This window comes from Lithobates pipiens, unplaced genomic scaffold (genome assembly GCF_037356315.1).
Source record: "Lithobates pipiens isolate NorthernLeopardFrog02 unplaced genomic scaffold, aLitPip1_a1.2 Scaffold_18, whole genome shotgun sequence".
In the NCBI taxonomy this organism is placed as follows: domain Eukaryota; kingdom Metazoa; phylum Chordata; class Amphibia; order Anura; family Ranidae; genus Lithobates; species Lithobates pipiens.
In genome coordinates, this window is record NW_027507758.1 from 158,023,419 (window position 1) to 158,037,776 (window position 14,358).

At 39.4% G+C, this 14,358-nt stretch overlaps 1 protein-coding gene across 7 annotated transcripts in view; it reads right to left on the minus strand.

Moving 5' to 3' along the window:
• Positions 1-14,358, minus strand: part of ADGRG6 (adhesion G protein-coupled receptor G6) — a 292,061-nt gene that overhangs the window by 272,315 nt on the left and 5,388 nt on the right. Inside the window, exon 1 of one of the 7 annotated variants that reach the window (XM_077486296.1) lies at positions 677-695. The exons of the other annotated variants lie outside the window; for them this stretch is intronic. The gene's annotated coding sequence lies outside the window, so the exon portion shown is untranslated. Of the gene's footprint in view, positions 1-676; positions 696-14,358 lie in introns of those variants that run through there. 7 annotated transcript variants of the gene reach the window in all.

Below are 14,358 nucleotides of genomic sequence, written 5' to 3' on the forward strand. Positions count from 1 at the left end.
AAGGCTGACTGACAAGGCTGCAATGGTGGACAAGGCTGCATATGACACTGACAAGGCTGCAATGGTGGACAAGGCTGCATATGACACTGACAAGGCTGCAATGGTGGACAAGGCTGCAGATGGACAATGATAAGGCTGCATTGATGGGCATTTAAATGTAAGTTTGTTTTGTTTTTCCTTAAACTTCCCTCCTAAAAGTTTTTTTCCTTAAAATTCCCTCATAAACTTGGGGTGCATGTTATACGCCGATAAATTTGGTATAGGAAAAAATATAAATCAATATGTGAAATATATGGTGACTCTGCCTCTCACGCAGACCAGCAACAACAAGAAAAAAATTAATTAATTAAATCAATAAATAGCGTCCCCTGTGTTGTGCCAAACACTCTCACTCAATAGAACTACAAGTGACAGTAAACCATTGTTAGTGATAAATGGTAAGTAATTGCTCAAAACAAGTCCACATTAATCAACTAGTTATAAAGAAACTCCATATAATGCACAGATCAAATGGATATTGAACTTCAAACAAAGTTGTTTCTCCAGAAATGTAGCAAAAACTGACACATTAGCACCAGTCTGTCTTCCAGCCCTCTCTTCATGCAGCGGTAACGCACATCTCTCTGCAGATAATAGCTTTACAGGAAAGAAGAAATATAATCAGTTGGCCGCTTACCAGATCCCAGATTCAGATGAGCATATCTGAGACCCAAGCCTCCACACAGAGCAATTTTCATCTCCAACTCCTCAGCTTGAATCAATGTGCAGCAATCACCTTCTCTCCGTGTTACAGCTGCAGACCACACACAGCACTTCACTTCCTCCACCGGCTATGCGACCTCTTCCTCCATTCAGCATGCAGGACAGAAAAGACTAATAGTGCAATATTGTTGGGTTTTCTTAAAAAACATTTATTAAAAAATGCCACCCATATAGCTCCAAACCACACAGTGCATGCCAAATCACAGCAAACCAAAAAATACTGCACGCACAAAAAAAACTTTAAAAACAGTCACAAATGTCAAAAAACAGATCTTGCAAAAAAAAGCGGTGTATCGATATAAATATTACAGCTGCCAATGCTAGCTGTACCGTATGTCTGGTCCTTGGCTCCACCCAACGCGTTTCTCTGTATAAGGCTTCCACTGGGAAAGGAGACCAGGACCAGAGTATGTTAATCCATCTAACTGGGGTGAATAAATTACATCATTCATAGAATCCACAGAGTCACCGGTCTGTTCCCCAGTGGCCAATCCATGTATTATTCATCCCTCTAGATGGCAGCTAAATTTGATAGATGTCCCCATGCAGCCCCATGGGAAGCAGTTCCCCCTTGTGGACGAATGTGGCAAAGCTACCTGCACATCCACCCTGCCTTTGCACAATCCAGATATTACATAGTAAAAGTCAAATTTGCAAAAATACACATAAAATTTTAATGAACTAAAAAAACTATAAACATAAAATAAGTCAGCATACAAGCTGATATTGGTAGGCATGCATATTAAGTTAAATATATATATATATATATATATATATATATATATATATATATGTGTGTGTGTGTGTGTGTGTGTGTCTATGCGAGATTTCTAAAAGGGTTTTTAAACTCACAGATAAAAAAACTTTAGGGCAAACATATGTTGGTATTGTTTTAGCCTATGTGCAACCCCTCCCAAAATTCTAACTGGCCCGTGTGGAGACATGTAGAAATTAGTAGAAAAAAATGTATGTGGAAATTGTTCTGAGCCTGAAGCAAGCCAAGTACCATGAAAGGGGTCCCTAACCAGTACTAATATGAGGAGTCTATGCGGTAGGCCCAACATTAGGTGGCCCCAGTGTGGGAGAGTGTACTCCTCAGAGGTGGCTTTGGGGGGTCAATAATTAGATATAAAGAAATATAGGTCAATATCCAGGTTCAGGCCCCCAGGCACCAGAGACCCCAACCTGTATATCCACCTTGTTTCATTTTGTAAGACTTGGATTTTTTGTTGCCTCCCCTCCAGTGATCCTTAACTTGGTCTATTCCATAAAAAATCAGGCCAGTGGGGTCCTTATGGTGTACTTCTTTAAAATGTCTGGAAAGATTATGTTTAGAAAATCATTTTCTGATGTTACTAATATGCTCTCTTATCCTTACAAAGAGAGGTCTGGTGGTTCTACCCATGTACTGGAGATGGCAAGTGCATTCTATAACATAAGTGACATGAGTACTTGTAATCAGTTCTCTTATTTAATATTCCCTATTGTCAAGTCTAAATTTGAAGGATTCTTTTTTTCGTGATAGCTTTTTGCTTACTCGACATTGAAGGTATTTTTGGCATCTAAATAACCCTTTAATTTCTGAAAATGTTGTTTGGGGGATCCATAACATTATGGACCAGGTGGTTTCTCAAGACCAGGGCTCTCCTATACACAAATCTTGTTTTTTTTTTTGGCAAGATCTTGGATAGCACTCAGTATTCTTTCAGGATGGGTCAATATTTCCTGATGATGCATTCCACAAATTGGTATTGGGTACGAAAGCTGGTAACAAAGGACACCTCATTGTGAGTTTCTTCTTTCTTATTTTTCTTTGCCAGTATTGTGTCTCTGTTTACTTTCATTATTTCCATTTTCAATTATATCAGGTTCTTTCTTTGATAACCTTTCTCCTCAAATTTTTTGATTAGGATGTTGGCTTGTGTGTCAAAGTCTTCCAGAGTCTGGCAGTTCTTCCTTATTCTTAAAATCTGCCCACTTAGAGTGGTGGCAGCTGGACGTAGGTATATACCCATTAAGATCTGTTGGTTTGAAAAAAGTTTTTGTGTATAGTTAATTTCCATTCTTGAAGATCTGTAGGTCCAAATAATCAATCTGCTGGTGGTCCCATTTTCCAGTAAAGGATATACCATATCAATTGTGGTTTATAGTTTCAAGAAAATGTTCAGATGATTCTACTGTACCTTCCTATAAAATTATTAAGTCATCTATATACCTTCGATATAGCTTGATCTGGGGTATTCTCTTGTCATAAATGTAATTTTCTTCCTACATATTCATGAAAAGGTTTTCCACGATAGGGGCATAGTATGCCCCCATAGCCACACCTTTAGTTTGAACGTAATAGTTTTTCTTGTACCAGAAGTAGTTACTCTCTATGGCAAGTTGGAGGCCTTCTGGAATATACCCAATTTGTTCCTGTTTTAATCCAGTATTTTCAAGCAATGCCTTTTCAACTCCTAGCAGCCCATCTTTCTGAACAATACTAGTATAGAGAGAGTTGACATCAATGGTGGTGAGTAAGTATTTATCAGCATCTCTAACATTTTGAAGTTCCGTAATTAGTTGTGTATTGTCTCTCAAATATTACCTCCCTTTCTGAACACAGGGGCTTTAAGTATTGGTCAAGGTATTCCCCCAGACGCGAGAAGAGTGAACCGGTCCCACTTATGATTGGTCGTCTTGGTGGTTTCTCCAGTCTTTTGTGTATCATGGGTACATGGTATATTACAGAGGTCTTAGATTCCGATAGGAGTTATTCGGCTTCATTCTTGCATAATATTCCTCTGTCTTTCCCTTTCTTAACAAAAATCTTTAATTTATTCTCATATTTGTGTTTGGGATTCCCTCTTAGTTTTTTGTATGTTTCCTCCACCCCCAGCAAATTTTCCATTTCCTCCTCATAATCTTGTTTGGTTAGTATCACCAGTCCCCCCCCCCCCCCCCCATCAGCCGGCCGTATTGCAACTTCATTTTTCTTCCCAATAGCTTTAATCGTTTTCCATATATTCATATTTCTGGAGTCCTCCCTTTCCTAATTTTTCAGGTCGTTCTCGATCATTTTCTTAAAGGCTCCCAGGCATTGGTTCCCCACTACTCTGGGGTTGAAAATTGAGTTATTGTTAAGTGTAGTCTGACTAAAAACTGAGATATCAGGTATTCTCTTGTCTTCATTTATTGAAAAATGTTTCTACAGGTTTCATTTTCTCATAAACTTCTGAAGATCAACATAGGCTTCAAATTTGTCCAATGACTTAGCCAGGGCAAATTTTAGGCCCAAATCCAAAACCCCAATTTCTTCCTCTGAAAAGGCACTACGTACTTAGATAAAAAATTCCCTCTCCTAGTTTTCGCCTCTTCTTTTTCTTCTTCCCTCCTCTCTTGTCTGTTTCCTCTTTCCATGAATCTCTATGTTGGTCCCATTTCTCTTCCTTGATTGGTAGTCCATCCATTTCTTATGTCCGTCTTGTCTCTGATGTGGTCAGTGTCTTCTGGGTATTGGGAACCTCTGTTCTTCAACTATATTCCTGGGAGGTCCTCCCCATCTTTGTTTTTCTCCTCCATTTCCATACTGCCCCCTCTACTTTTGGGTCCTGTATGGGACACAGGCATTACATCTTCCTGGGGGTGTTTCTCGTTGTCCTCCCTGGGGAAAAAACCCTCTCTTCCCTAAATTCTCCTCTCCATTGTCGATAAGCGGTGTGGCACCGGTCATCCCCAATGGGGGAGAATATATTGTAAGTGGGAATGTTGAACCTTGAATTATCTGGTGTTCTAGGATACATTGGTTCATACAGGTTGTCCCTATTGGTATTGGGCCTACCCTGGCGATAATTTTGTAGCTCAGGAGTCATCCTTCTTCTTGGGGCAGGGGTACATTCAAATCTTAGTTGTGATGTTTGGCCTCCCCATGGGAAGGTCTAGATCCTCAGTTCCATCACTTGGGCTATCATCCATAGACTCATCATCCTTTTCCTCCTCTGGTTCTTCAATTTCTCCTTGCCATTTATAAACTTTTGTTAACTTTGTAATCTAATACATCTCTCTTAATTTTTTTCTACTTTTTGGCTTGAATCTCAATGTCATATTTCTTAATAATCTCCTGCAATTCCCTTTCCTTATTTGTGCACTCTTTTTGATTGGCAAAGGGGAGTAGTAGATTCTTAATGTCTGTGATGTTTATTTCTACTCTTCTTAATTTAAATTGTTTTCTCTTCACTATATTTTGTAGCAAATCATTTTCACATTTATTGAAGAAGTAGTACCAATCCCCCATAAGTGATGCATCAATTGGGGTGTATATGCCACCTCAATCTCTGATGTGTCATCTTTTCACTGATGTACATCTCTAGAGAGGCTATATCCCACCACACCCTTAATTGCTTTTCCATGGTATGTCTCAGTTGTTTAAATAGACCATTCATGTCTTGTCGGTTATTAACCTGTTCCTGGCTAAAAATCCCCCCATGTCAATATTCCTAGCTTTTTCATCTATGTGAGGATATATCGAAGGCCTAAAGCGCCAGGTGACAAGCAAATTTCCAGGAACTGGCATACCACTCCAAATATCATCCATTACCAGGAGGAACACCAAAAGGCTGGATCCAATAAAAAGGAAGGCTGCCCTGGAAAAAGACCCCCACTTTCATGCTGTTTACCGGCGTTTGGCAGTCTGGTGAGTAGGAAACTGAAGGGGAGCATCACTGTCATTTTTATGCTGTTTTGCACAAGGATTTTGCACAAGACACAATAGATGGGCTTTTGAGCAACTAGCACTGTCAACTGAATCTAAAGGCTTACACTATTAATTAGGACTGTGTTTTTCTAAAGACTTATCGACTGCACTTTATTATTGCATTTGTATTGCGCACTCACATCATAATATATTTAAGTCTGTCTTTTTCGTGATATGTAACATATTCATTAGAACAAAGCGGATTTTAAATGTATATCTAATTTTATCAAGCACTGAGCACTTTATACACCAATTAGGATGTATAAGCACAGAAGGTAAAAATTATTATTGTATTAAGACTTATATATATATTCTGATATCACAACCCATTATTTGGATGTTTCACCTTTACATCTATAAGTTTTAGGTAACCCTGTTTTATTAATGGAATCTAGTATCCTAGTCCACACCATCCAGTAATCTAATTAAGATCTACATCTAACACTGTTAATTACCACTGGGGGTCACTCTCTAGGTGGAGAGGCAGCACCACCTATCCCCATACATATACAAATTCATAGAGGAGTTTGTGATTGTACATGCGAGCCACCTTAGACAACTGTCTATTCATACATACTATATATAGTGTATAAAACATAAAACTTCATACTCATACTCATAAAACCATGTTTACCTATGTATAAAGTATCCATCAGAAAAGTTACCTTTACATGGAATATCCACGAGTAAAAAAAATAAGAAACCTCTGCACACTTGATACAGCCGTTATGAGTACTGTCTAAACATGCCGGCTATGCTACAAGCTATTAAAATTACTGCAATACATATGGAGGTCAATCGTGGCCTTGTGTGTGCAGCCCATAGAATGATTACATAGCCACCATATAATAGAGTGTAGAGTAACTTGGTCAGCAAAGTTGTTTTGTGTAAACAGTGCTTTACACAAATTCACTTAAAGTGTACACGAGTTCTAAGTCTATTTTTAATTTTTTATGAATCTTGCAATGTTTCTTCCCTATGCCACTTCCTGTTTCAGAATGACAACACTAAACCGCTGCCTCTCAATTAACAGCCACCTTGCCAGCCTGCAGTGTGCACTACTTTAAATGATTTTTTCTACTCTAGCCAAAAATTCCACTTTAAGTTGACATTCAAAAAGCAAACTAATCTAGAAAAGATACTGCATAGGTGCATACCAAAAATGAACATTATTAAATGAGAATGGAACAATTTAGGAATATACCCAAAAGTGAGTAAGATATTAATCATGTCAGTTAAAGATTGATACTAAGCAAAGAAAATTGATTAGGCTCATTCTAAGTTCAGATAAGATAATGAAAACTAGCAAGGAATTGTTTTTTATTATTATTATACAGGATTTATATAGCGCCTACAGTTTACGCAGAGCTTTACAATATAAAAGGAGACAATAAAGTTACAGTACAATAAAATACAAGAGGATTAAGAGGGCCTTGCTCAGAAGAGCTTACAATCTAATAGGGGGGGCAGGTTGTACAAAAGGTTGTAACTGTGGGGAATGAGCTGATGGAAGTGGTAGGAGATTAGTTGGAGACATGATAGGCTTCCCTGAAGAGATGAGTTTTCAGGGATCGCCTGAAGGTAGCAAGAGTAGGGGATAGCCGGACCAGTAAAGGTAGCGAGTTCCAGAGGATGGGAGAGGCTCTGGAGAAATCATGGAGACGAGCATGGGAGGAAGAGATGAGAGAGCTTGAGAGTAGGAGGTCTTGAGAAGAGTGGAGGGGACGATTTGGGTGATATTTGGAGACAAGATCGGTGATGTAGCTTGGGGCAGAGTTGTGAATGGCTTTGTATGTTGTGGTTAGTATTTTGAATTTAATTTGCTGGGTGATTGGGAGCCAGTGTAGGGATTGGAGAGGGTTGGCAGACAATGAGCGATTGGTAAAGTGTTATGAATTGGTATGACCAGAGTGTGTGGATTGCACAGAGAGAACCAAAACGCATGTAAGTGAATAATTAAGTTTATTTAAGAATAAGTGATAATATATAAACACCTCCAATATAAACAGTGAACAACCAACCAAACAGTGACCCACAAACAACAATAACTATATACAATATAAGGGGACTACCACAATCTTAAATGTAGCCAGGCCAGGGTCATTCACAGGAGATCAGCAGACAAACAAGGGCAGTTCCGGAATCATAATCATAAGGCAGGCCAGGGTCATACACAGGAAATCAGCAGATGGGGAAAGTGCAAAGGAATCAGGCTACAGGGTAGGGATGCAAGGTAACAGGAAGGACAGGATCGGGATCAGATGTACAGGGTAACAGGATCAGATTCACAAGTTACAGGTTGCAGAATCAGGTTCACAGGTTACAGGTACGGATCAGGGCACAAGGAAGATACCAGGGCCATGAGAGCAATCATCAGCCGGGTATTTATATGAATGCCTGTAATTAGCCTCAAGTGACACCTGAATGCAGTTGAAGCAGTCTGCTCCACAGTGCTGGGAAACACCCACTGGTGGACACCAGTATTACAGCCAAAGGATCCAACAGTGCCACCAACAGGCGAATTCCTCCACTACAGATCCAGAGTGCTGGAAGACTCCCGCTGGTGGACACTGGTACTGCAATCCAAGAGACCGACAGAGCCACCAATGGGTGAACCCTTTCCTGACAATAAGTCTGGCAGCAGCATTCATTAGAGACTAAAGAGGGGAGGGATAGCCTATGGAGAGGCAGGCCGATGAGAAGGGAGTTGTAATAGTCAAGGCGAGAGATAACAAGGGAGTGAATGATGAGTTTGGTGGTTTCATTTGTTAAAAAGGGGCAAATTTTAGCGATGTTACAGAGGTAAATTCTACAAACTTTCAACAACGATTGGACTTGGGGCTGAATGAAATACCTAGTACCCTGGCGTGAGGGAAGGGCCTGATGGTTGCAATGTTGATTTTGATTAAAAAAAGTCATGGAGCATGTGCAGGGGGAATATTAATAGCTCAGTTTTAGAGAGATTTAGTTTAAGGAAGTGGTGCGACATCCATGCTGATATGTCAGTTGTTTCTTTAAAGTGTTAATCTTGGGTTTGCAAAACAAAAGAAAAAAGTTCAGTAATAGGGTGTAAAGGTGCTCTAGTCTATAGTTTTTACTTAATACAATTCTTGAGGGAGGTAATGAAACCCTGTACTAAAAGAAAAATGTAAGCTGACATTCAGGACTTTCTTCTGAACCAAATCATCATTACAGCCAGGCAATTGGCATTTTCGGAAGCAGAGATCAGCCATAGCAGCTTCTATAGGGAAAGGGAAGTGAGTTTGCATAAAGTAGTGAGAGCTGAACGGCATCTATTTCTTAAGGTAATTTACAGTAAGCACATCCTGTGGGGAAATAGAACAGCTTCAACACGTGAGCTTCTGATATTAAAGAGGACCTGACTACCTATCTTAAAGCTAAATACAGTGCTGGAACAAAAAAAACAAAAAATAAAAATAAACTATGCAGTACCCCTTCTGCACCCCCCATACAGCAAAGTAAGAGTTGAATTATCTTTTTTGTTTAGGGGTGAAGCTCCTGCCTTTCCCCCTGATCCCTGCCTCCCCCTGACAACGTGCAGGGGATTTTCTCCCCACACTGGCTGTCACAATTAAAAACAGCGTCACTCATTCAGACTTCTGTGACACATGGCTGGTAGTTCTTAATGAACTGCGAGGGGCACTGTTGAGCATCCTCGTAGTTTATTGATTCTTCCTGCAACTGAGTAACTGCCTACCCATATCGGTGGAATGAACAGACAGTTTACTGAGTGTTTGCAGGATCCTGACATTGCACCCACAACTTTTTTTACCTGCAAAAAGATGTTCGTTTATTTTTTTTTTATAAAAGGTGAACTTGAGCTTCAGCTAGTACAGGACAGTGCTGGAGATTGCTGGAAGGGGTAATAGGGTAAGTCAGGGCTCAATAAATCCCAGGTGCTAGGTCGTCATGGCAACTACATGGCTTTTGTTAGCCCATTCACTGTTGCAGGGATGCATAACTTGTATCACCCGATGCCTGGAACATGCAGTTTAGTTTTTTTCTACATGTAGCCCTGCTTTGGGCAAGCAACAGGGCTCATTTGTCAGGTGGAAGCATGCGGGCACTCAGCTGCATATCCCGGGCTTCGCTTGCAAATCTGCGGGCCTGGGACTGGCATACCCAACACAGTAGGGTAGAGGGGAAGGAGCAGAGCAGACACACCTCCCTATCTTGTTCCTGACCTGGAAGCAACATGTATGATGGGAAAGAAACTGAATACAGTGCATTACAGGGGAGACATGCAAGGCCTCTCATTAAAGAGAACCAGTCACCAAGAAATAACCACATAGGGGACTTTTTGTCACCTACGCGTTAAAAAAAAGTTAAGTAAAATCTTTTTTTTTTATTGGAAAAAATGGAAGTTATACCCAAGCACATAAAATCCTCTCCCCCCAAAACATTTTTTAGCCCCACCCCCACCCATATATACACATACAAATGTAAATGCATGTGTTGGGGTGCCCACAAATGAAAACGTTGCTTGCAATACACGTTACATATTGCTGCAACTGGTTGGTAACTTTTTTAGACAAAGCAAATTTGTCAAGCTCTGGGGTAAGTGATACAGCTTCTTCCTTTACCCCCTATAAATAACAAGAATTTAATCCTAGCAGTGCAGGGGAATCCAATGCAAAAGTTTTATTTTTTTTCTAACTTGAAGTTCAGTTTTAAATTGACCTTCTTTACAGCTATCTATTGTTGACCCACATCTTTTCTCTAACCTAAACCGACAAAAATACCAATGCAATATTTTTCAGAAACTCTAGTCTTCTTTCAGGTAGCAGTGTCACCACAACACCATGGGGGAGTACATAGGATTTGATCTTGTACATACAGAGCTATTGTTTGGCTGATTCTGTATTAGAAAACCACCCGCACCAAATCCAGCCTTATGACAGAGCTCATTTGGATTCCTCCCACCTTCCCTGAAATGTCAAAATATCGACCCCTAGGGAGTCCAGAGCAGATGAAGGTATGATTTAACACCAGTCTTCCTATGAGTTAGGTCAGCCTTTTTCAACCAGGGTGCCTTGAGGTTTCTTTAGGAGTGCCTTGGCAAAATGCCTAAAAATAGCCCCAAAATAGTACACAAGCCAGTGGGTGGATAAAGCCTGCCTTTTAGTTACACAAAGCCACAGGTTTTCATTATACACCATTACAACCTTCTAGCTATCAACCTCCTAACGACCAATGACATCATCAATTGATAAGGAGGATTTCAGTTGTTTGCGTATCATCCTTGTTTGACCCTCCATTACCTAACTACATCGGCTTTGGTGTCTCATTAGCTAAGTAGAAAAAAAAGCGGAAAAAAACTGAGGGAGAAGAGAAACAATGGAATACTAGTCATTAGCAGCTTGAAAAAGTGTATTTGCTTTGGAAGAATACATCACCTCTAACATTTGGTGTCCTATGTGTATTGATGTTGCTGCATTATGTAAAACGATTAGAATTGTTTTTACATTTTACAAAAGGCATGTCAAGACTGTCCATAATTTTGGAGGATGCCTCAAGATTGTCCATAATGTTAAAGGGTGCCTTGAAAGAAAAAAAGCTGAAAAATGCTGCGGTTATGGAGCAGCAGGTAGCTAGGACCAAAATACAACTGTCCAAGATTAACAGTGTGGTGGGTGCTGTCTTGGTAACAGGCTACAGCCCCTAAGAACCTTTCTGTTCACACTATATGCATTGACTGGCAATTTTTCTGCACTGAATTATCGTCAGTCACCACAGGTACAGCACAATTGTTTTATATGTGCCCCATTAACACCACAAGGATGGTGTGATGTGCGATGTGGAAAAATAAAGACATGCTGGATTTTTCTGCAACGCACCAGAGCTCACCTGATGTCAGCGCCAGTCATTGCACTTTAGCTCTGCTGCAGTAGATAGGCGTAGATGAAATGTCACTTTGACATTTCAATAAGGTTTGGGGAAAAAAAGGTAAACAGTGCTTGCATTGTTACAACACAAGCTTCCACTCCCCACCATTGGCAACAAAACGGACACCAGCCTGCACGTTAAAATCAGCGGTCTAGCATGCAGGCATAAGTGAATGGGCCATAAGAGTATCTGTGGGCCACAACAAGCTTTAAACAACAGCCATGTTTTAACGTAACTGTAAAAATCATTACAAATTGTGTATATTTTTCTTCTAGCCTCTACTACTTTTACTACTTTTTCTACCCTCTACTACTTTCACTTCTACTCCACAATCATCATTACTCCATGGAAAGCAGTAGAATTTGGTCCTATTGCTTCCCATTGCTCTGTATGCCAGGAAAATTTCTAGCTCCAATCTAGGTCAAAGATGAAATGGCAATCCATCTAGAAGTGTGCAGATTTCACAATAAACTGCCATTATCTGTGCAGAAAAGTTCATCAACAGACAACTGTCCTACATACCAGTGAGTGTAGAGCTGAAATCAATCATATGCCATTGTCTTAAATATCAATGAAAGATTTAATGAGGAATTTTGGTTAAATGTTGTAGCTGTTATTTGTATATATACTTACAAGGTTTTTTTTATCAACCTAGATTGCCTTTTGTCCTCCTCAAGAAGCAAACATCGAAACACTTTGAGACCAATTGGCCAGCATACATAGAAACGTTACTAAATGAAATTCATCAGAAATTAAAGTACTTTTTCTATTTGTGCCATATAGCTTTGTTAGGGGGTAATGGAGCAGTTATCATTGGCATGTTTCCTATGTACAATGTTCTGGAGATATAAGAACTATCAGATTTTCTGCAGATTTTTTTCCTTTAGATTTACCAAAACCATATAATATGAGGTCAAACCTTAGGAGTTTCAATTTGTATGCAATCAGACAGGCCCTTGCATTACATGGTTTTGGTAAATCTGAAGACAAAAATCAGCCGAAAAACTGATATGCCTTGTACACACGGTCGGACATTCTGACGGATTTTGTCCTAAACTGGTGTTGCATACACACGGTCGAACAAAGTTGTCGGAAAATCCGATCGTTCGGAACGTGATGACGTTCGTTCGTTATGACGGGACTACGTGGAGGCTACTAGCCAATAGCTTTGGTCTTGCAATTTAATCTGAGCATGCATGGCCCTTTGTCTGATTGGAATTCTCTACAAACGATCGGAAAAAGTCTGATCTGATTTTTTGGTCGGAAAATTTGAGCTCCTGCTCTCAAATTTTTTCTGTCGGAATTTCTGACGGAAAAAGTCCAATAGAGCCCACACACGATAGGATTTTCCGACAATATAACCCGATCTGACTTTTTCCATTGGAATTTCTGACCATGTGTACAAGGCAATAGTGTGTATGGGCTTAAGTCATCATTTTTTTTTTTTAAATGTGTATATGCAATGTAATAAAGATTATGATATATTTTTATAAAATTTTGTGTGGCATGTGTTTTTTTTGTAGTCAAATAGTCCCTCACCCAACAACCAGGATGTTTTTACTACTTTTGCAACATCCTCTGTATTTCATTAATCAGCTACTACTTTTGCAACATCATCTGTATTTCATTAATCAGCTCAAAGCATTTATAGTGTATATATAAACCATTATTTATATGACAAAAAAATGGCAGCTATCATTTTTATTAGGCATTTAGCAAAAAAATGTAAACATATTATTTGAATAGGTATTACTAAAATTGCCCCAAATGGAATATGGACATAAGAAGGTAAATTCTGTTGAAGAAAATGGTTTCATAGAATGGATTTGTGTAGTCTCTGTTGTTCTACATAATAAGTTGGTGCTTTAAAAGTACTGGAAATAAATATATTAGCCATGGAAAAGTTACCCATCTATTACCCTCTTTTGACCAGCACGAAGTGCATGGGAGGTGGCTGAAACATATTGCAAACAAGACCATTTTTGTTTCCCACTATGGTGTAAATCTATTGTGCATAACTAAACAAAGGAAGTCTGTTTGAGCGAATTTTAAGTAGCCTGTGCTATAGCATAACGTAGATAACATAGCTCTGTACATGCACAAACACGCATATAAGCACACACACAGGCTGGCTAAACTCATCTAGCTAATTATAACAAAAAGGATGGACATATGCAGAGATTACCTTTTGTGATGACTGAAAGTCAGAACAGGTCCAGAGATACAGGACTTGGTGTTGAACCACCTACGCCCTATAAATGATCATTCAATGAGACAGTACCTACATTGGTCAATGGAGACGTGGGAGGTAGTGGGACCAAGCTTGACCTATACTGGGAAATCGCTGGATCTATTTATCAACTTGATACATGTTTTTTTAATGTAGGCAATGCAGTTTTAATTGCCCTGGTTAATTAAAGGTTAATTTTAATTACCACCTGGTAGTAGTGAATACATACTGGATAATAATCGATACAATGTAAAGAAAGCAATAGGTAGGAGGCATGCTGGAGACAGAATCTGACTAATTCCTAAGCTGTTAAATATTAGGGGTGCTTGTACAGGGCTTCAAGTTTTGATAAACCAATCAGCTATCTTTAGAAAGTCCTCATGGGCCAGGAGGACTTTTTCTCCTACATGATGTGATCAGTTATTTAATGTGACAGCACCTACACTGGTCAACTGAGAGGTGGGAGGTAGTGGGACCAAGCTTAACCTATACTGGGAAAACCCTGAATCTATTGATAAGCTTGACGCATGTATTTTGCCCTAGGTAATGCATAGTTTTAATTGTCTGGGCTAATTACATTTTTTTAAATTACTATGTGGTAATACCACATATTATAACGACTTACTACATAATAATGGATATAATATCAAGGAAGCAATGAGTGGGTAGCACGCTGGAGACAGGATCTAACTAATTCTTATGCTGTTACATGTTTAGGGGGAGC